The sequence below is a fragment of the Dipodomys spectabilis genome, unplaced genomic scaffold (assembly GCF_019054845.1).
Source record: "Dipodomys spectabilis isolate Male_0828 unplaced genomic scaffold, ASM1905484v1 ptg000001l, whole genome shotgun sequence".
Taxonomy (NCBI): domain Eukaryota; kingdom Metazoa; phylum Chordata; class Mammalia; order Rodentia; family Heteromyidae; genus Dipodomys; species Dipodomys spectabilis.
Genome location: NW_024870678.1, coordinates 1,250,601 through 1,259,867, shown reverse-complemented (window position 1 = coordinate 1,259,867; position 9,267 = coordinate 1,250,601).

Sequence of the window (9,267 nt, the reverse complement as noted above, 5' to 3'; positions counted from 1 at the left end):
AATTTGTGTGGCTGAGGATGTAGCTCAGGGATAAAGTGTTTAGCATGCATAGATTTGATCCCCAGTACAGTAAAAATTATATATAGGCAGAGTTGCCATATGGCCCAGCAATCCCATGCCTAAGTACATATCCAAGCAAAATGAAAATATGTTCATAGAAACACTTATCCATGAATGTTTGGAACAGCAGTATTCTTTATAGCAAAAATGTGGGAACAACACCAAAGTCTATCCACTGATAAAAAACAAAATGTAATGTATCTACACAATGGGATATTACTCAGTCAGAAGAGGAAATGAAAAACTGATACATTTGCTACAGTGTGGATGGACTTTGAACACATGGTATGCAAAGAAGCCAGACACAGTAGCACACTATATGACTTCATTTGTATAAAATGTCAAAATAGGCAAATTTATAGAGGCAGGAAATAAATTAGCCGTTGCCTGGAGGTGCATGTGGAATGATTGTGAACAAGAATGGCAGTCCTTTGAAGGATAATGAAAAAGTGCTGGAATCTAGTTGAGATGGCTGAATAACTATGTGAAATTTGAGACCAGACTTATTTATTAATAAAATGCATATAACTGCATGCGTACTTGCATGCATATATATTGCTAAAACAAAATAAGGCCATTGTCCTGGGGTGGTTGTAACCCAGCCCTGTTAGATAACCACATAAAACCTTAATTTGGGAATGTGACTTAGTTGTGGAGTACTTGCCTAACATGCATGAGGCTCTGGGTTCAATCCCCCTTTACCACATAAATAAAATAAATTTTTAAAAAGGTAAAGAAAAAACAACAACAATAAAAACCCAAAACCTTAATTTGGGAACATTTCTAGTAACTGACTTGATTTTAAAAAAACAATCTTGCTAATATAGGCAGCCAGCCAATTAGTTGTATAAATTGGGATCTGCTATCAGGCTATACTGCTATAAGGCAGATACCTAGCTATAGGAAACTAGGTGATTTCTCAACTTGGCTTCTTTGTTCAGCCTCCACCAGGCCACCTCTTGTGATGTGTGGGCTTCTCTGAGTCTTGTCTTGTTCCAAATGCTGCCTGATTCATGAATTATTCTCAAAACAACTGTTTTTATTTTTTTTCTAAAATTGTAGTAGTGTATGCACTACATGAAGAGATACCAAGTGATTTTTACCTTTTAAAAAGTTTGAAAAGACGATTTCAAATTAAGCAGACCTCTTAAAACCTAAGTTATTTTAGATACAGAGACATATCCTTATGAACTATGAACTACTACTTTCTACCACTGACTTCTAAGGGTTGCAGCAGGCACAGACTTTTTTTTTTCTCTTTTCTTTTGTCAGTCCTGGGGCTTGAACTCTAGGCCTAGGCACTGTCCCTGAGCTCTTCAGCTACTTAAAGCCACAATGCAACTTCCAGTTTTCTGGTGGCTGATTGTAGATAAGAGTCTCACAAACTTTCCTGCCTGGACTGGCTTTGAACCATGCATGGTACTCAGATCTCAGCCTCCTGAATAGATAAGATTACAAGCATGAGCCACTGGCACCAGGCTGTTTTTCATCTTCTTTTACTCTGTTTATTCTTTCTTTTCCCTCTCAGAGTAAATATTACCTTTGCAATTAATAAAAAAAAATCCAATTTAACACAATGCAAAAGTCAAGATCTTACATTTTCTAATCATTTAGGTGACCTAAATGATTAGGTTATTTTCATGAAATTCTAGAATTAAAAAATTGTACTGGAACAATAATTAGAAGAGTAGTTTCTGTTGGGGGGGGAGGGGCAGATTGCTGGAGAAGGTAGGAGTAAGTGCTGGAATGCATAACAATGCCCTGTATGCTGATGGAGGTTTTGGATTGACAGGAGTGTATTTGCTGAAGCCCAGGGAATGAAGATACTACAATTTTTGTCTTTTATCGTGTGTAAATTACACATAAAAGAACCCACAAACAAATACTGGATTCAAGATAGTGATATGCATATTATATTAGATAGAGGAAATTTTATTTTAAAACATATTTTAAAACAAGGTGAATTAGACCTATAGCCACTTACTCTTTGATAAGAAAGCCAAAAATGCAGGATGGAAGAAAGCCTCTTCAACAAATGCTGCTGGCAGAATTGGCTACATGCTTGCAGAAAACTAAAGTTAGACCCTATATATCAACCTGCATCAGAATCAATTCCAATTGGATCAAAGACTGAAAATATTAGAGGAAGGGATAGAGGAAATGCTAGGGTGCTCCTTGGCACAGTTCAAAATTTTCTAAGTAAAGACTCAAAAAGACAAGCCAATGAAAGGTTGGATAAATTAGACTGCAAACTGAAGGGTTTCTGCATGGCAAAGGACATAGCTAGCAAGATAAATAGAAAGCCCACAGAGAAGATCTTTACTAACTTTGCATCAGACAAGGGTCTCATAAAATTAAACCTCCTCAAAACAAATCCTCAAAGAACAGCAACCCTATTAATAAGTGGGCTAAAGACTTAAAGAGAGACTTCTCCAAAGAAGAAATAAGAGTGGACAATAGATACATGAAGAAATGTTCAACATCACTGACCATAAAAGAAATGCAAATCAGAACAACCTTACAATTTCACCTCATCCCAGTTAGAATGGCTGTTCCCAAGAAAACTAACACTGACAGATACTGGTGGGGATGTAGCCAAAAGAGAATGCTACTACACTGTTGCTGGGAATGTAAGCTTGTTCAACCACTCTGGAAAGCAGTATAGAGGTTCCTCAAAAGATTAAACATGGAGCTTCTCTATTACCCAGCAATCCCACTCCTGGACACTTAACACAAATAACAATAAACCAGGCCACACTAAAGCCACCAGCACAATCAAGTTCATTGCAGAATTATTTACCAAAGGTAAGATATGGAATCAATCCAGCTGCCCCTCAGTGGACTAATGGATCAAGAAAATGTGATACACACACACACACACACACACACACACACACACACACACACACACACACACACACACACACACACCTTGGAATTCTAAGCTTGCATTAGAAATAATGACATTGCCTCATTTCTAAGGAAATGGAAAGACTTGGAAAAAATTATGTTAAGTGGAGTAAGTCAGATCCAAAGAAACATGGGCTGCATGGTTTCCCTCATTTGTAATAACTAGAATATGCCTAGGATATTCTTAGGAGAGGACCACAATAGCTCAATAGATATGTGTATATGACCATATAAAATAATGTTTACTGAGATGACTCCAAGAAATGGAAACAAGAGGGTTTTTTGTTTTTTTATTGTACTGTTTGCAGTTATTTCTTTATTCTTTCTTTATTCCCCTTTGGTTTATTCCTTGATGTTTTTTATTTCTGTATCCTTTGTCTTGTATATAAGTTTATCTGATTTGGAGAAGGGAAGGGGATTCACAGAAACTGTGGGTCAAAGGGTGAGCTAATGCAACCGTGTTAATAGATATTATGTTGGAAATGAACTTCACAACTTTGGGGTAAGGGAAATTAGGAGGGGGAAAAAGTGGGAGAAAATGAGGAAGGGAGTAGCACTGTTCAAAAAGAAACATTCTGATTACCTGACTTATGTAACTGTAACCCCTCTGTATACCTTTACAATAAAATTTAAATAAAAAATAAGATTGAATTTATGAGGAGAGGCAAAAGATGTACAGTAAAGCAGATATTGTAAGGTTTCAGTGTTAGAGTATTGGTCATGGATATTGGGTGTTAGCTGCCTCATATTTGGAATTTTTGAATAAAACATGAGGAAATGAGGAACCCAATATAAAGATTTTATTATCTCTGAAATTTTGAATCCCAAAACACCATCTTGTCTCTTTTTCCTGTTAGATATTTCCATTGGTAATAGAGTTCATCTTCAACTCCAACAAATTACTGCAGTTTTTCCTTTTTATTAATGGTAACTCCATTCATCTAGTTGCGAACATTTCTCAGGAAAAGAATAATTGTTCTCTCCCTTCCTTTTATTCTAGTCCAATTAAGTTCTAAATTCTTTCATTTTCACTGTATAGTAGCCCACTATTTGCATAGCACCACAATTCTACATAAAGCAGCATCCTAAGACAATAATGTGCATGTAATTAAAAAAATCATATTACAAGTTGTCTAGTGAATAGTTCTAACAGAATTCTGTATTAGAATATCCTGTTAAGTCTCCAAACTCTGAATGCCAGCCTTTCTTCCTCATTGTATGGTGATGACTTGAAAACAATTTTGATTGATTTAAATGGATACACCGTATCACAAAAAACAAAGAGAAGTCAGTACTCGGGTTGGCCTTTATAAATAGCCCTGCTAAGTGAACTATGACAAAATAGTCATTTTGGTAGATATTGTCACCAATTGATCATATTATTTGCTTATCTAAGGTCCATTTACAATTATTTTATTCCATGGAATGAAATTGCCACAGTTAAGATGAATTAACTTCTTTTCCCTGATAGTTGTACCAGTGGGCTGTTGGTAACATCTACTTAAAATGTTCATTTAAGTGATTACAACTAAGATTCAGGATTTTTGAGCCTTAATTATCTGTCTATGTGTTGGAATGGAACTAATTTTAATGGGAAGATTTTGTTTCTGTCAAAACCTTTTTCACAAGCCAGGAGCCAGGGGATCACACTTATAATCTTAGCTATTTAGGAGGATGAAATCTGAGGATCCTGAATTGAAGCCATCTGGGGCAGGGAAGTGTGAGATTCTTTTCTCCAGTTAATTATCAAAAAAGCTGCCAATGGAGCTGTGGCTCGAGTGGTAGAGCACGAGCCCTGAGTGAAAAAGCTAAGGGGCAATGCCCAGGCCCTGAGTTCAAACCCCAGTACTGGCACAAAAATAAAAAACAAACTTTTTCACAAAAATATGGTGGCCTTGGAGGTGTACGGGGAGGGACAGAAATTGTGCGACAAAGGGTGAACACATGCAGCAGTGGTACTCACTAGACACTATATGTAAAATTCACTATACAACTTGGAGATGGGAGGAAAGGGGTGACATTGTCCAGAAAGAAATGTATTCATTACTTGATTTATGTAGCAATAAAAGTTAAAAAAAAAAAAAAAAGAAAGATGGATGGCTGTTTCTGTAGAGACTTTTTTTTTTTTTTTCTAATTACTGAGTGCCTCTTTTGTTAGGTACTATACTGGATACTTTCAGTGTATCATTTAATTTTAATGTCTCATTATCCTTATTTTAGAGATAGGATACTGAAGTTCAAACAAGTTATACAGCTAATAAATGGCAGTAATAGGTTTCAAAGTGAGGTTGATTTGATTTTTAAATTTGGTGACTTTACTAGGCAATTCTCCATTCTATCATCCATTATATAGCCTTTGACACACGGAGGTAGATTCTTGACAAATAATTGTGTCTTTAATCTTATTTGTAGCTTTAACTTTCTTTGTCACTTCACTATTGCTTCAATGATTTTCTATTTACCTTTACACCTTTGTAATAATATATTTTTTCTTTCATGCATTTTTAGAGTTATTATAAAGGTGATGTACAGAGGGTTACAGTTACATAAGTAAGGTAATGAGTGCATTTCTTTTCGAGCAGCATTACCCTCTCCCGTGTGTTCTCCCACTAACCACCCCTGAAGTCCTTTCCCCCTCAAGTTGTTCATTTCCAACATAGTGTTTCGTGAGGATCTCTGTGGCATTGGGTCACCCTTTGTCCCACTGTTTCTGTGGATTCCCCTTCCCTTTCCCAAGTCAGATAAACTTATAGATAAAGGGTACTGGAATCAGAAACAGTGATCATGAGGAATAAACCAGAGGAGAAAAAAAAAAGGAAAGACAAAAGAAATAATCGCAAACAACACACACACATAGACACATAAAAGGAAAAAAAACGAAACAACCACAAAAAAACCTTGTTTCCATACTGTGGATATTATTTTGATAATAGTTGGTGGTTGGCTATTTAATTTTATGTGGTCATATGTACACAGCTATTGTGAACCTCTTCTAGGACTATCCTAGGCATATACTAATTATTACAAATGAGGGAAACATGGAGCCTGTTTCTTTGGGTCTGGCTTACTTAACATGATTTTTTCTAAGTCTTTCCATTTCCTGATAAATGAGGCAATGCCATTCTTTCTGATGGAAGTATATATATATATATGATATATATAATATATATATATATATCATATATATATATATACCACATACAGTCATATATATATGTGTGTATATATATATATACCATAGTGTCAGCCCTTCCCTCACTCTCTCCCACTTTTTCCTTCCCGTCTTCATCCACACGTTGTATAGGTCATTTCAACAGTGTCCAGTAAGTACCATTGCTGCATTTGTTCATCCTTTGTCCTTCCATTTTTGTGCCTCCCCTTACCCTCCCAAATACAGATAAACAAACAAGATAAAAAGAAAACAAAAATAGCAACAAAGAAAAAACACCTCGTTTCTATTTTCTGGCATTTATTGGTTATTCATTTTTGTCAGTTGTAGGGCTTGAACTCAGAACCTGGGTGCTATCCTTGAGATTTTTTGCTCAAGGCTAGTTTCCTATCATTTGAACCACAGCTCCACTTGTAGTTTTTAGTGTAATGTTTCTAATTAACTGCCTAAAATCCTTTTGGATTTATATTCCATTCAGGCATAAGGAAAAAGGAAATAGCCCTCCAATAGTTACTTTCACTTAATGTTGATTGAGTCTTCTCATCTTAGTTATTAAAAATTTAGGTTTCTGTTCTAGTGTATACACTGCTTATGTTATAAAAGAGCTGAGGATTTATGGTATTTTAAACTGCCTCTGCTGCTTGTAAACAGTGAATAAACTGTACCATAGGCTTCCATGACAGCATATATTTAGTCTTTGTGTAGATAATCATGTCTGAGGAAAGGGGCTAATGAATGAATGTTCATAATAAAAGCTAATGGAATAATCATTTGCCCCTTGCTTGGGTGGAGCAGGATCTGGCACACAGCTTGCTGAGGTCTACTGATTGCTATCCTGGACACATCTCACCACTGTCTTTGGTCTGCTCTTAAAATCCTGAAGGTGCTGGTTGCCATTAGGAAGTACAGGTTATCTCCTACTAGAAACTGCTTTTTGTCATTTTTGGAAGCTGTTCTGTACAAGCTGTCTTTTTTTAGATGGCCCAAGTTCATTGTCATAACACAGGACTTGATGTCAGAGAGCCATTCAGAGGGAACATTCTGCTTCTTTGGTTTCAAGTGAGTTTCTTGGTAACACCAAGTATGGGGGAACACAGAGCACTGGTTTGCCACTTGCTCCTTTGCAAGAGGAGCATGCCTGCCTGGGGATTGTTGTGTAGAATTGCATCATTTAAAAACAAAACAAAAACACTTTCATGCTTTTGCTGTTGATTCAGACCATTTCTCCTTTTTTGTATGGTGGTTTTGGTCTTGCTGGATCTTATCAAAACACTCATCTTATTCTTGTAGCCACTTCTTTTAAAAGTAGCTTCTGATAATCTTAGGAATCAATCACCGACAGCATCTGTGACTTCAGTTCTCAGTGATTTGGCAAGTGAAATGCCCTAGGTTTGGAGTAGAGATAGAGAGGAGAAACATTAAGTAGGCATTCTTTCATGATAGTTGGCTATTAATAGTGGGGAGCAGTACATGTTATGTCTGTTTCCAGTGTCAAGTAATTAGTGCATCTAGTTGGGACACGGGGACAGAAGTATACTTAGAAAAAAAATTCATTCAAATTGATACGTTAAAAAGGGTTCAACAAGAATTTTATTTTTGCCTGCTTTTAATATTCTGTGGTTGCTTGCACCTATAGATATTGAAGGAGACTGGATCTAAGCAAAAGGCATTAATAATAGAGGACATTCTCACGTCTACAAATGTGTTTTGAGTTGGTAAGTTCCAGAAAAGTCTTATTCTTAAATAGTTTCTGATTGTTCCCTGATCATGTGCACATTTGATTTGTTTTGGTTTTTATTTAACACTTTTGTTAGATTTAAATACGCACTGGTTTTTTATTTACTTTGTGTTCACAGCTGATTTGATTTCTATGCTGTTAAGATTGATTTCCTGCACCTTGTATGGTTTGGGTTTTAGCAGCCGTGTGTTAGTTGTATGCAGGGCAGTAGGGCTTTGTGGAGTCTCCCTGCAGCCCACTAGTGCTCCAATGAAGTCTCCAGATTCGGCCTTTTAAGTGGTGGCTTCTTTGTTCTCGTAACTGGATCTACCATACAACATTATGGAATCCCAATGTTGGTAGAAGGCCAAATGTAATCCAAGTTTCCTGTTAATGTATTGCTTCTCTCAGGGATTCAGGGTAGAAAGTTGCAATATTAGTGATCTTGGCGCACAAAGCTTGTTTGAGTATCTGGGAGTGGGCAGATCCCAGTGAAGAGGAAAAACTAGTAATGAAAGTAACAGGCAGCTTAAATTCCTTTGGTAAAACATTCCAGTGGAGTTCTGGCATATTATTGCTTTTTCATGTACTTTGTATTTACAGAAGATTTTCAAATCAAGGTGATTTGACTATGAAGTAATTTAGCTTCTTGTTGACACTTCTTAATATAGATGTGCAAAGTTAGAATGACTGATGAACATGAAGTGAATAGTGTCCTAGTAAAGACAAAAGGAATCAATGATAATGCCTAATTGGAGTGAGCAGGAGAGATGGCCAAATACTAACATTACCTTCTCTTTGGCTCCAGGGCACAAATAGAGAATGTTAGCTGAAAGAAGTCACCAAGTGGGAACCTCAAAGAAGAGAGCCTCTGGGAAAGGGAAGGTCTTGTTTGGGCCTTATCTCTTTGGCCATCAAATTTCTGGATTACCTGGGTTTTTTTTTTTCTTTTTCTTTTTTTGGTGCTAGTACTGGGGCTTGAACTCAGGGCCTTGTGCTCTCGCTTGGTTTATACACTCAAGGCTGGTGATCCATCAGTTGAAACACACTTCCACTTCCAGTTTTTTGCTGGTTAGCTGGAGATGATTGTTTTGGATTTATCTGCCTGGGCTGGCTTTAAACTGTGATCCTCAGATCTCAACCTTCTAGGACTACAGGGGTGAGCCACCGGTGCTTAGCAATCTGCAAGTTTTGTCAGTTGCATGTTACCTATACATTGTGAATCTAAGACAATATAATAATATAATCCAATATAATCTCAAATATATGAATGTTTCTAAGACGTCTTGGAGCGCATCTGTAATCGGTAAATAAGAGAATGAACACAGTTAACACTGTAATTTTAACTGTAAAAAAGAAAGGAAAACAAGTTAGAACATTTAGCTCTATTTTTAGAGAACTAATAGATGTC